Source organism: Nicotiana sylvestris, chromosome 5 (assembly GCF_000393655.2).
Source record: "Nicotiana sylvestris chromosome 5, ASM39365v2, whole genome shotgun sequence".
Classification (NCBI taxonomy): Eukaryota; Viridiplantae; Streptophyta; class Magnoliopsida; order Solanales; family Solanaceae; genus Nicotiana; species Nicotiana sylvestris.
The window spans coordinates 46,813,094-46,823,432 of record NC_091061.1 but is presented as its reverse complement, the minus strand read 5'-3'; positions in this window follow the sequence as shown (position 1 = coordinate 46,823,432).

Here is a 10,339-nt window from a genome sequence, read left to right as displayed (position 1 = left end):
TGAATCTTCAACTGCCTCAAAGCATAGGCAATGACCTTGCCATCCTGCATCAATACTGCACTAGCCCAATATGGGAAGCATCACAATAGACTGTGTAAGGCCTTGAACCCGTGGGCAATACTAACACCGGTGTCGTAGTCAGAGCTGCCTTGAGCCTCTGAAAGCTTGCCTCACACTCGTCTGACCATCTGAACTGGGCACCCTTCTGGGTCAACCTGGTCATCGGGGCTGCGATAGATGAGAACCCCTCCACGAACCGACGATAGTAGCCTGCCAATCCCAAGAAACTCCGAATATCTGTAGCTGATGCTAGTCTAGGCCAGTTCTTGACTACTTCAATCTTCTTCGGGTCAACCTGAATACCCTCTGCTGATACGACATGACCCAGGAATGCAACTGAACTAAACCAGAACTCACACTTCGAGAACTTCGCATATAGCTGACTATCCTTCAGAGTCTGAAGAACCACTCTGATATGCAGCTCGTGCTCTTCCTGGCTGTGGGAATATACCAGAATATCATCAATGAAAACTATCACAAACGAGTCCAAATAAGGCCTGAACACTCGGTTCATCAAATCCATAAAAGCTGCTGGGGCATTTGTCAACCCAAATGACATGACTAAGAACTCGTAATGCCTATACCGAGTGCGAAAAGCTGTCTTAGGGACATCGGATGCCCTAATCCTCAACTGATGGTAGCCAGATCTCAAGTCTATCTTTGAAAATACCTTGGCACCCTGAAGCTGATCGAACAAATCATCAATCCTCGGCAGTGGATACTTATTCTTGATGGTGACCTTGTTCAACTGCCGGTAATTAATGCACATTCTCATCGAACCATCCTTTTTATTGACAAACAACACCGGCGCACCCCAAGGAGAAACACTGGGTCTAATAAAACCCTTCTCAAGCAAGTCTTGCAACTGCTCCTTCAATTCTTTCAACTTTGGCGAGGCCATGCGATATGGCGGAATAGAAATGGGCTGAATGCCCGGAACCAAATCGATGTAGAAATCAATATCCATGTTGGGTGGCATACCCGACAGGTCTGAAGGGAAAACATCAGGAAACTCACAAACCACGGGCACCGAATCAATAGAGGGAACCTCAACACTGGAATCGCAAACATAAGCCAAATAGGCCAAATACCCCTTCTCGACCATATGTCGAGCCTTCACGTACGAGATAACACTGCGGGTAGAATAACCAGGAGTCCCTCTCTACTCTAAACGGGGAAAATCCGGTAACGCTAAGGTCACAGTCTTGGAGTGACATTCCAAGATGGCGTTGTACGGGATAACCAGTCCATCCCCAATATAACATCGAAGTCGACCATGTCTAACAACAACAAATCAACACGGGTCTCAAGACCCCCAATCACCACAATACAAGAATGATGAACTCGATCGACCACAATAGAATCACCCACCGGTGTAGACACATAAATAAGAATACTCAATGAATCACTAGGCATGACCAGGTACGGTGCAAATAAGATGACATATATGAATACATAGACCCTGGATCAAATAGCACTGAAGCATCTCTATCAGAAACCAGAATGGTACCTATAATGACTGCATCTGAAGCCTCAGCCTCGGGCCTAGCTGGAAGGGCGTAACATCCGGGCTGGGCCCTACTACCCTGAACTACCTCTCTCGGATGGCCTTCTGTTGGCTGGCCTCCACCTCTGGCGTCCTAAGATCCACCTTTAGGACCTCTACCTCCACTTCTAGCACCTCTACCCCCCACTTCTAACTGACTGGGAGGGCTATGGAACGCCTAGTGCCTGTACCATAACACAAGAACCCTGATGTTGAGAGCTACCTGGTGCTCGAGGGCAAAACCTAGCAATGTGACCGGGATCACCACAAGTGTAACAAGCTCTTGGCTACTAAAACTGCTGGCCCTGTCGACCTGAATGATCACCTCGGAAACTCCGAAGTGGCGGTGAAATGATGAGAGTTGGTGGTGCACAATAAGGCTGCTGATCAGAATAGTGCGTATGAGAACCACGATCACCTGAAGTACCATGAGAGACCTGGAGAGCTGACTGAAAGGACCTAGGAGGATGGCCTCTACCATATGAATGACGGGGCTGACTGAATCTGCCCGAATGACAGGGCCTCTTATCCGACCCATGACCACCTCCCAGTGACAGAACCATCTCAACTCTGCGGGCCACATTGGCCGCCTCTTGGAAAGTGATCTTACTCCCGACCTCCTTGGCCATATGAAGACGAATCGGCTGAATAAGACCATCAATAAACCTCCTTACCCTCTCTCTCTTTCTCGGTGGGAAGTATGACAAGAGCATGGCGAGCTAGATCGATGAACCTGGTCTCATACTGGGTGACCATCATGGAACCCTGCTGGAGGCACTCAAACTGCCTCCGAAAGGCCTCCCTCTGAGTCACGGGGAGAAACATCTCCAAAAACAACGCTGTGAACTGCTCCCAAGTCAAAGATGGAGAACCGGCTGGTCTAGCTAAGCAATAATCCCTCCACCAAGTCTTGGCGGATCCAGACAGACGAAAGGTAGAAAAATCAACTCCATTGGTCTCAATGATCCCCATGTTCCAAAAAACCTTGTGACAACTATCTAGATAATCCTAGGGATCCTTAGTAGATGCACCGCTGAATGTAGAAGTAAAGAGCTTGGTGAACCTATCCAGCCTCCACAAAGCATCGGCGGACATAGCCGCTCCATTGCCAGTCTGAGCTACTACTCCCGGCTGAACTGCCACAGCTGGTTGAACCGCTGGAACCTGAACCTAGGGAGCTACCTGCTCTAGAGTGCGCGTAGCAGGAGTTTGAGCCCCTCCTCCAGCCTGAGAAGTGGTTGGTGCTACAGGAAGCAAACCCGCTCGGGTAACACTCTCCGCGAGGCCCACCAATCGGACCAGAGCATCCTGAAGAACTTGGGTGGCAATGAACCACTCTGGGACCTGAGCTGGGCCCACCGGAACTGCTGGGGCCGGAACCTCCTCTTCAAAATTAACCTGAGCTTCGCAACTAGTGCTGCTGCTCGGGGCTGAGCTCTGCCCCTACCTCGGCCTCTAGCACGGCCTCGACCTTGCCCTCTGTCCCTAATAGGAGCTAATGCTGGGGGCTCAGGTTGCTGAGCGGTAGATGAGGAAGTGCGTGTTCTCGCCATCTGCGAAAGAGCAGAGTAGAAATCCAATTAGCATTTGAGGAATAAATTTGCACGACAAGAAAGAACAAATGTGAAATTTTCCTAACTCTGTAGCCTCTGAGGGATAAATACAGACATCTCCGTACCGATCTCTCAGGCTCCACTGAGTTTGTCCGTGAGTTGTGAGATGTATGTAACCTAAAGCTCTGATACCAACTTGTCACGACCCGAATTTCTCACCCTCGGGAGTCGTGATGGCGCCTACTAATGTAATCTAGGAAAGTCATTTCTTAACTGCTACTTCATTAACAAATTACTTCTTTTGACAATTATTAGTAATATCATGAAAACAACGGAATTAAATAAATATGCGGAAGACATAAATTAAAGAAACTGAACAATAATGCGGAAATCAACATATGCCTCTACCCAAGAACTGGTGTCACATTAATCACGAACTACTAAGAGTACTAAATACAACCGTTTGAAAGAAATATAACACTATTTGTTTCTAGTATATGAGATAACAGAATGAAATATAAGATAGAGGAGATGTCGGGCCTGCGGATGCCTGCAAGGCTACCTCGGTGTCTCGGTGGACTGAAGGTTGGCTCCCACGCTACTACTGTTGTCCAATACCTAGATCTGTGCAAAAGAGCACAGAGTGTAGTATTAGCACAACCGACCCTATGTGCTGGTAAGTGTCCAGCCTAACCTCGACGAAGTAGTGACGAGGCTAGGACCAGACTCCAAATAAACCTGTATAGTTCATATATATATATATATATATATATATATATATATACACACACACACACACACAGCGAAAAAGAGATACAGGAATAACCAGTCAATGTAGGAAGGGGAAACATGTTGTGGGGGTGAATATAGTTCCGAATAGAAAGGCATCAAGTAAGGAAGGAAACAACATAACTAGAATATCAACAAGGAAGCAGAAATCAACAATTTGCACGACATCACCCTTCGTGTTTTACGCTCTTCCTCACCCAAACAACAATCACAAGGCAAATAGGGTAAGGAAATCTAATACCTCAAAGTAAATCAAATAACAACAAGTAATGAAAGAAACAACATAACTTGGATATCGATAAGGAAATCAGAAATCAACAAATGCATGACATCACCCTTCATGCTTTTACTCTCGTCCTCATCAAATCAATCGTATCTTAATAATGTGCAAGACATCACCCTTCGTGCTTTTACTCTCTTTCCTCACAAAATAGTCAATGAATATCGATACGGAATGGTACATCATACGACACAACATCACCCTTCGTGTTTTACACTCTTTCCTCATAATAGCAAACAATGCACGTCATCACCTTTCGTGCTTTATCACTCTTCCTCACCCAAACAACAATCACAAACAAAGGGCAAGAGATTAAACAAATAATAATAATAATAATAGAAATCCCGGCAAGGGAATACAATTAAACAGCTATGTCCCGGCAAGGGAACAATATCAATAAATCTCAACATCCTGGCAAGGGAGACAATCAACAAAGTAACAAGCATCCCGGCAAGGGAACAATTCAATAACTCTTTCTCTTTCTTTCACTTCTTACTTTATAAGTCACTTTACCACTTGAGCCAATGCTCCAAAGGGTTCCATTTATCTCATATACTTTCACAATTCGTATTACCACTCGAGCCAATGCTTCTCAAAGTTCAAAGATCACAATTTCTTTCACATGCTTTTTACAACATATAGAAATCATCATTAAGTCATGAAAGATACAACAAGATCAGAATATCCGCAATTGAAAACTCACGGTCATGCTAGACACCAACATATAGATACTCGTCACCATGCATATACGTCGTACTCGACAATTAGCACATAGCAAATAAGACTCAACTCCTAATCCTTCAAGCTAAGGTTAGACCAAACACTTACCTCGAAGCTTTGAACACCACTCAAGCCTCAATTATAGCTTTATCCCCTTGATTCCACCACCAATCCTCTCGAATCTAGTCACAAGTTACTTAATTACATCAATAAGTGCTAAATGAATCAACCCCAATGCATGAAAATGAGTTTTTCCAAAGTTTTACCCAAAAAGTCAAAATCACCCCCAGGCCCACGTGGTCGAAACCCGAGGTTCGGACCAAAACCCGATTACCCATTCCCCCACGAATCCAAATGTATAGTTTGTTTTGAAATCGGACCTCAAATTGAGGTCCAAATCCCCAATTTTTGGAAGACATAGGTTCTACCCAAAACACCCAATTTCCCCCATGAAAATCTTTGATTTTAAGTTGAAACCATGTTAAAAGATGTTAATGATTGAAGAAAACTATTTAAAAATGACTTACAATTGATTTGGAGAAGAAATGTTGTTTGAAAAATTGCCTCTTATGTTTTTGGGGTTTTGAAAAGTAAAAAATAACTGAAAATCCCGTATATTTATACCCCTCTCAGACCCTCACTGTGGACCGCATAAAAAGGACCCCGGTCGCGGAGCTCCACTGTGGACCGCATTAAACGGACTACGGCTGCACAGGCCTCGGTGAAGACTTGCAGTTCAGCACCCTGTGCGGACCGCACAAAGGCGACTGCGGCCACGCAGCCTCCACCGTGCCCCGCACAAAGGCGACCGCGGCCACGCTGGCCCCTCTGCGGTCGCACACAATTTCTCGCGGACTGCACTAAAGGGTTCAGAGGCCTGCAACATTCCTGAACCTGCAACATCTGACTTTCTAAGCCTAAGGCATCCGGAACCTACTCGAACTCACCCGAGCCCTCGAAACTCCAACCCAATTATACAAACAACCACAAAAACATCCTACGGACATATTCATGTCATCAAATTACCAAAATAACATCATGAGCATTGAATTAAACCTCAAGATCGATAAAATTTCTCAAAACTCTTTTAAACATCACATTTCTCAATTAAGGTCCGGATCGCGTCAAACGAAGTCCGTCTTTAACCAAATTTTATATAAATGGCTCAAGTCATATATAAGACCTATACCGGGCACCGAAACCAAAATACGGGCCTGATACCAACTCGTTCTAATCAAATTTCATTTCAATTTCCTTAGACATTTTCAGAAAAACAATTTCCTTAAAAAATTCACTTCTCGGGCTAGGGACCTCGGATTCCGATTCAGGGCATACGCCCGAGTCCCATATTTTCCTATGGGTCTTCCGGGACCGTCAAATCACGGGTCCGGGTCCGTTTATCCAAAATATTGACCGAAGTCAAATTTATTCATTTTAACATCAAAACTTAGCATTTTTCACAAAATTTCATATTTAAGCTTTCCGGCTACACGCCCGGACTGCGCACGCAAATCAAGGCAACTTTAAATGAGGTTTTCAAGGTCTCGGAAGCACATAATGGGTAAAAATAGGTGATGACCCTTTGGGTCGTCACAAAATGTGAAATTCTAATCTTATAGATGATTTCGGAAGTGGAAATCTGGTTCTAACGTTTATGGGTAGGATGGATTGCGAAATTTCAGTTATGTTGTGCTATCGGACCGATATGGAATAGGGTAACGTGGGATCACCCTCGAGTATGTGCATAGTGAGGATACATGGAGTTTTTTGGCTTTTGGAACAACTTTCGACACGTTCGAGGATGAACGTATGTTTAAGTGGGGGAGGATGTAACGACCCGACCGGTCGTTTTGAGCACTTTCACTTTGCTTGCAAGTTCTCGGGCATGATTAGCCTCGTATGATGTATTATGACTTATGTAAATCATCGGTTTTGGTTTTCAGGTTAATCGGAATAGATATGAAAGAAAGATTCTCAGGTTGAAGCTTAAATTTGAAAGGTTTGACCAAGTTTTAACTTTTTAGTATTTGACCTCGGATTTTAATTTTGATGACTCTGTTAGCTCCGTTAAGTAATTATGGACTTAAGAGCCCATCCGGTTTGTGATTTGGAGGCCAGTAATGGAATTAGGCTTGAATTGGCGAAATTGGGAATTTGGCAATTTCTAATCGGTAGTGGAAAATTTAATATCAGAGTCGGAATAGAATCCCGGGAGTTGGAGTATGCTCATAATGTCATTTTCAATGTGTGTGCAAAATTTAAGGTCATTCGGACGAGGTTTCATAGGTTTCGGCATCGATTGTGAAAGTTTGACGTTTCAAATCCATTAAGCTTGAATTGGTGTGTAATTCATGTTTTTCTATTGTTTGAGGTGATTCGAGATCTCGATTGAGTTGGTATGGTATTTTAGGACTTGATGGCATATTTAGTTGAGGTTACGAAGGCCTCGGGTGTGTTTCGGGTGAGTTTTGAGCGAGTCCGGGCATTACCGGAACTCAGGCATGGTTCTGGTGCTTAATTTTCGCTTGGGGCGAAGGACTTTCCGCTGAGGGCGAAATTTGGGGCGTCGAGACGCTCCAGGGAAGAATCTGCAGGTTCTTTGGTCCGACTTCGGAAGTCTATATCTTTTTATCTACAAGGAATGTTGAGATGATTCAAAAATGAAAGTTGTAGCCCTGCGTGTTTAGTTTCGAGAAAGATAAAGAAATAATCATTTGGATATTTGTAGAGAAAGTTATGGCTAAAATATGAAGGCCTGTCTGTGCAGCCACCAGAAGCGCGGTCAGCGGTGGAAGTTCGCTGGGGCGGTGATTTTTGGATGTCAGCAGAAATGGAAATCCGAGAGGTGCACTATAAATATGAGATTCAGGGTTTTATTTCATATTTTGACCTAGAGTGTTCGGATCTTGGCGATTTTTTGATGGTTTTTTAAGAAATTCATCGGGGTAAGTAATTCTAACTTGGATTTGGCTAAAATATATGAATCTATCAGTGATTTTATCATTTGTTTAGTGATTTGGGGTGAAAATTTGGGGAAATTGTGGAACTTCATAAAATGAACTTTTGGTATTTGAAAGCCGATTCGAAGTCGGAATTGAGAGAAACTAGTATGGTTAGTCTCGTAATCTAGTAAGTTGTTGGATTTTGTGACTTTGGTTGGATTTCGAGATGTGGGCCCGAGGCCTAACTTTTGAGTTGACTTTTTGACTTTTGGCCTTAAGCTTAGTATTTTCTTATGGGATTGGTCCATTTTGCTCGTGTTGATTGTATCGAATTGTTTGTGGCTAGATTCAAGGCTTTTGGAGGTTGGTTTAAGAGGCAAGGGCATTGTGGAGTAGAGTATTAACGATGTTGTGGTAAGTATTGATTGTAAATCTTGTCCTGAGGGTATGAAACCTCGGATTTCACATCGTTTCACTATTTTGAGGTGATGCACATGCTGGATGATGAGCGTGTGGGCGTAAACCATTAGGGATTGTGACTCGGCCTGTCCCGTAGCAACTATAAGTTGTGTATTTGATTGAAACTATATGATACTTATGTGTTTTATAAAGAATTTCTATAAATTGGGCTGAATGTCATGTTTGGGCCTTGTGCCAAAGTTGTTTGAACCTTGAGGGGCCTTTTCTTACTGTCCTCTTACTGTTTTCAATTGAAACTCTATACTCAATCATGTTATAACTTAGTTTTTACTATACTGTTTTGAAACATATATGAAAATGTTTTTATTATCTGAGCACCCTGTTTTTACTGATAGCCCGAGTGGCTTGAGAGGTTGATAACTGAGTGAGGCCGAGGGCCTGATTTGTGAGGATATTATGGGATCAGGTTGCACGCCGCAGCATGATGTTACTGATTCATGATTATGAGGCGCAGGGCCTGATTTATTATGCCACGAGGTGGCTTGTTATGAGGCAAATGGACTATTTGATTATGCGAAGAGGTGACTTATTATAGTGCTTGGGTTGTAGGAGCCCCTCCGGAGTGTCTGTACACCCCCAGTAAGCGCGGTTACCCTGAGTGAGTGATATAATGTTAGCCCGAGGGGCTATTTATGATATGAAGTGTTACTCGAGGGGCTGTTCTTGATCCATGTTTTTCCCGAGGGGCTGTTCTTGATTCATGTTGTGTCCAAGGGGCTGATTATGATTATGACTGTGAGGTTTGCCCGAGGGGCGGTTCACAAGTGATGTTTTTCCTGAAGGGCTATTATGTTCATCATTTTACTCACTATTTTACCACTTGTTCGAACACTATTGAAAGATATTTTAAAAGGTTTTACTGAAACCGGATTTGAAACGAGATGATTTGACTCATATACTGATTTAAAGGCATGTTGTACTTACTAAGTTTTCATGATGTGGATTTTATGTGTTTCCTACTGCTTAGTCATTATTTACTTTTATTACTTACTGAGTTGGCGTACTCATATTACTCCCTGCACCTTGTGTGCAAATTCATGGATTGTTGAACGTGCTAGCGAGCATTGATCTTCATCCGCCGCGGATATCTCGGAGTTGGCAAGATAGCTGCATGGCGATCGCAACCTTGTCCTCCTCCATTCTATCCCCATTTAGATATTAGTAGTTGATTTCCATACTACTTTCAGTTTTTGTCGTACTTAGGAACAGTTGTAGTTTGCTCATGACTTAGTGACACCCGAGGTCGGGCTTTTATTTCCGCATTTTGGTTTTGAACTTACTTCTTTGTTGAAAATTTCAGTGTGAAAAAGGCTATTATCTAAATCTTAATGAAATGTTGTATTAGCTTGGGAACGTGTCGGTTGGCCTAGTTCCATGATAGGCACCATCACGACCGGGCTGGGTTTTGGGTCGTGACACCAAGAATCACATGTAAAGATTTCTTTCCATATTTTTGAGCGTGATCAACAATATTAGATGCAAGACGGAAAGGTAATTTCATGGATGAGGTAGCAAACAAGGTGATGAAGTGCAATATATATATATATATATAGCGAATAAGGTGATAAAATATATATACAAGATTCCAAAAATTTAAGCAACAAATGGCTTTTTTCAATGCGTATAATTGAAATTTATTGAAAACATATAGATGAATCAATATATACAAATTTGAGGAAGATTGGAGTTGATTTGGACTGACTTGATGTAGACATGTAATTTTGACCCTCCTCAAGATTTTACATATTTTAGCGTTTAAATACTTAGTTTAGGTCTAATAGTACTATTTTTACTATTTTTTAACTTTTTACTTTATATTATCTATAAATGAAAATTACAAAAAAATATTTTCCTTTATTTTAGTTTGTTGGTATTTTGTCTAGCTAGTTAATATAGCTTTGAAATTTTATTTTTAAAAGATAAAAAGAAAAGTTTTAAAAATAAATACTTTTACGTAGTTAGTAAAACT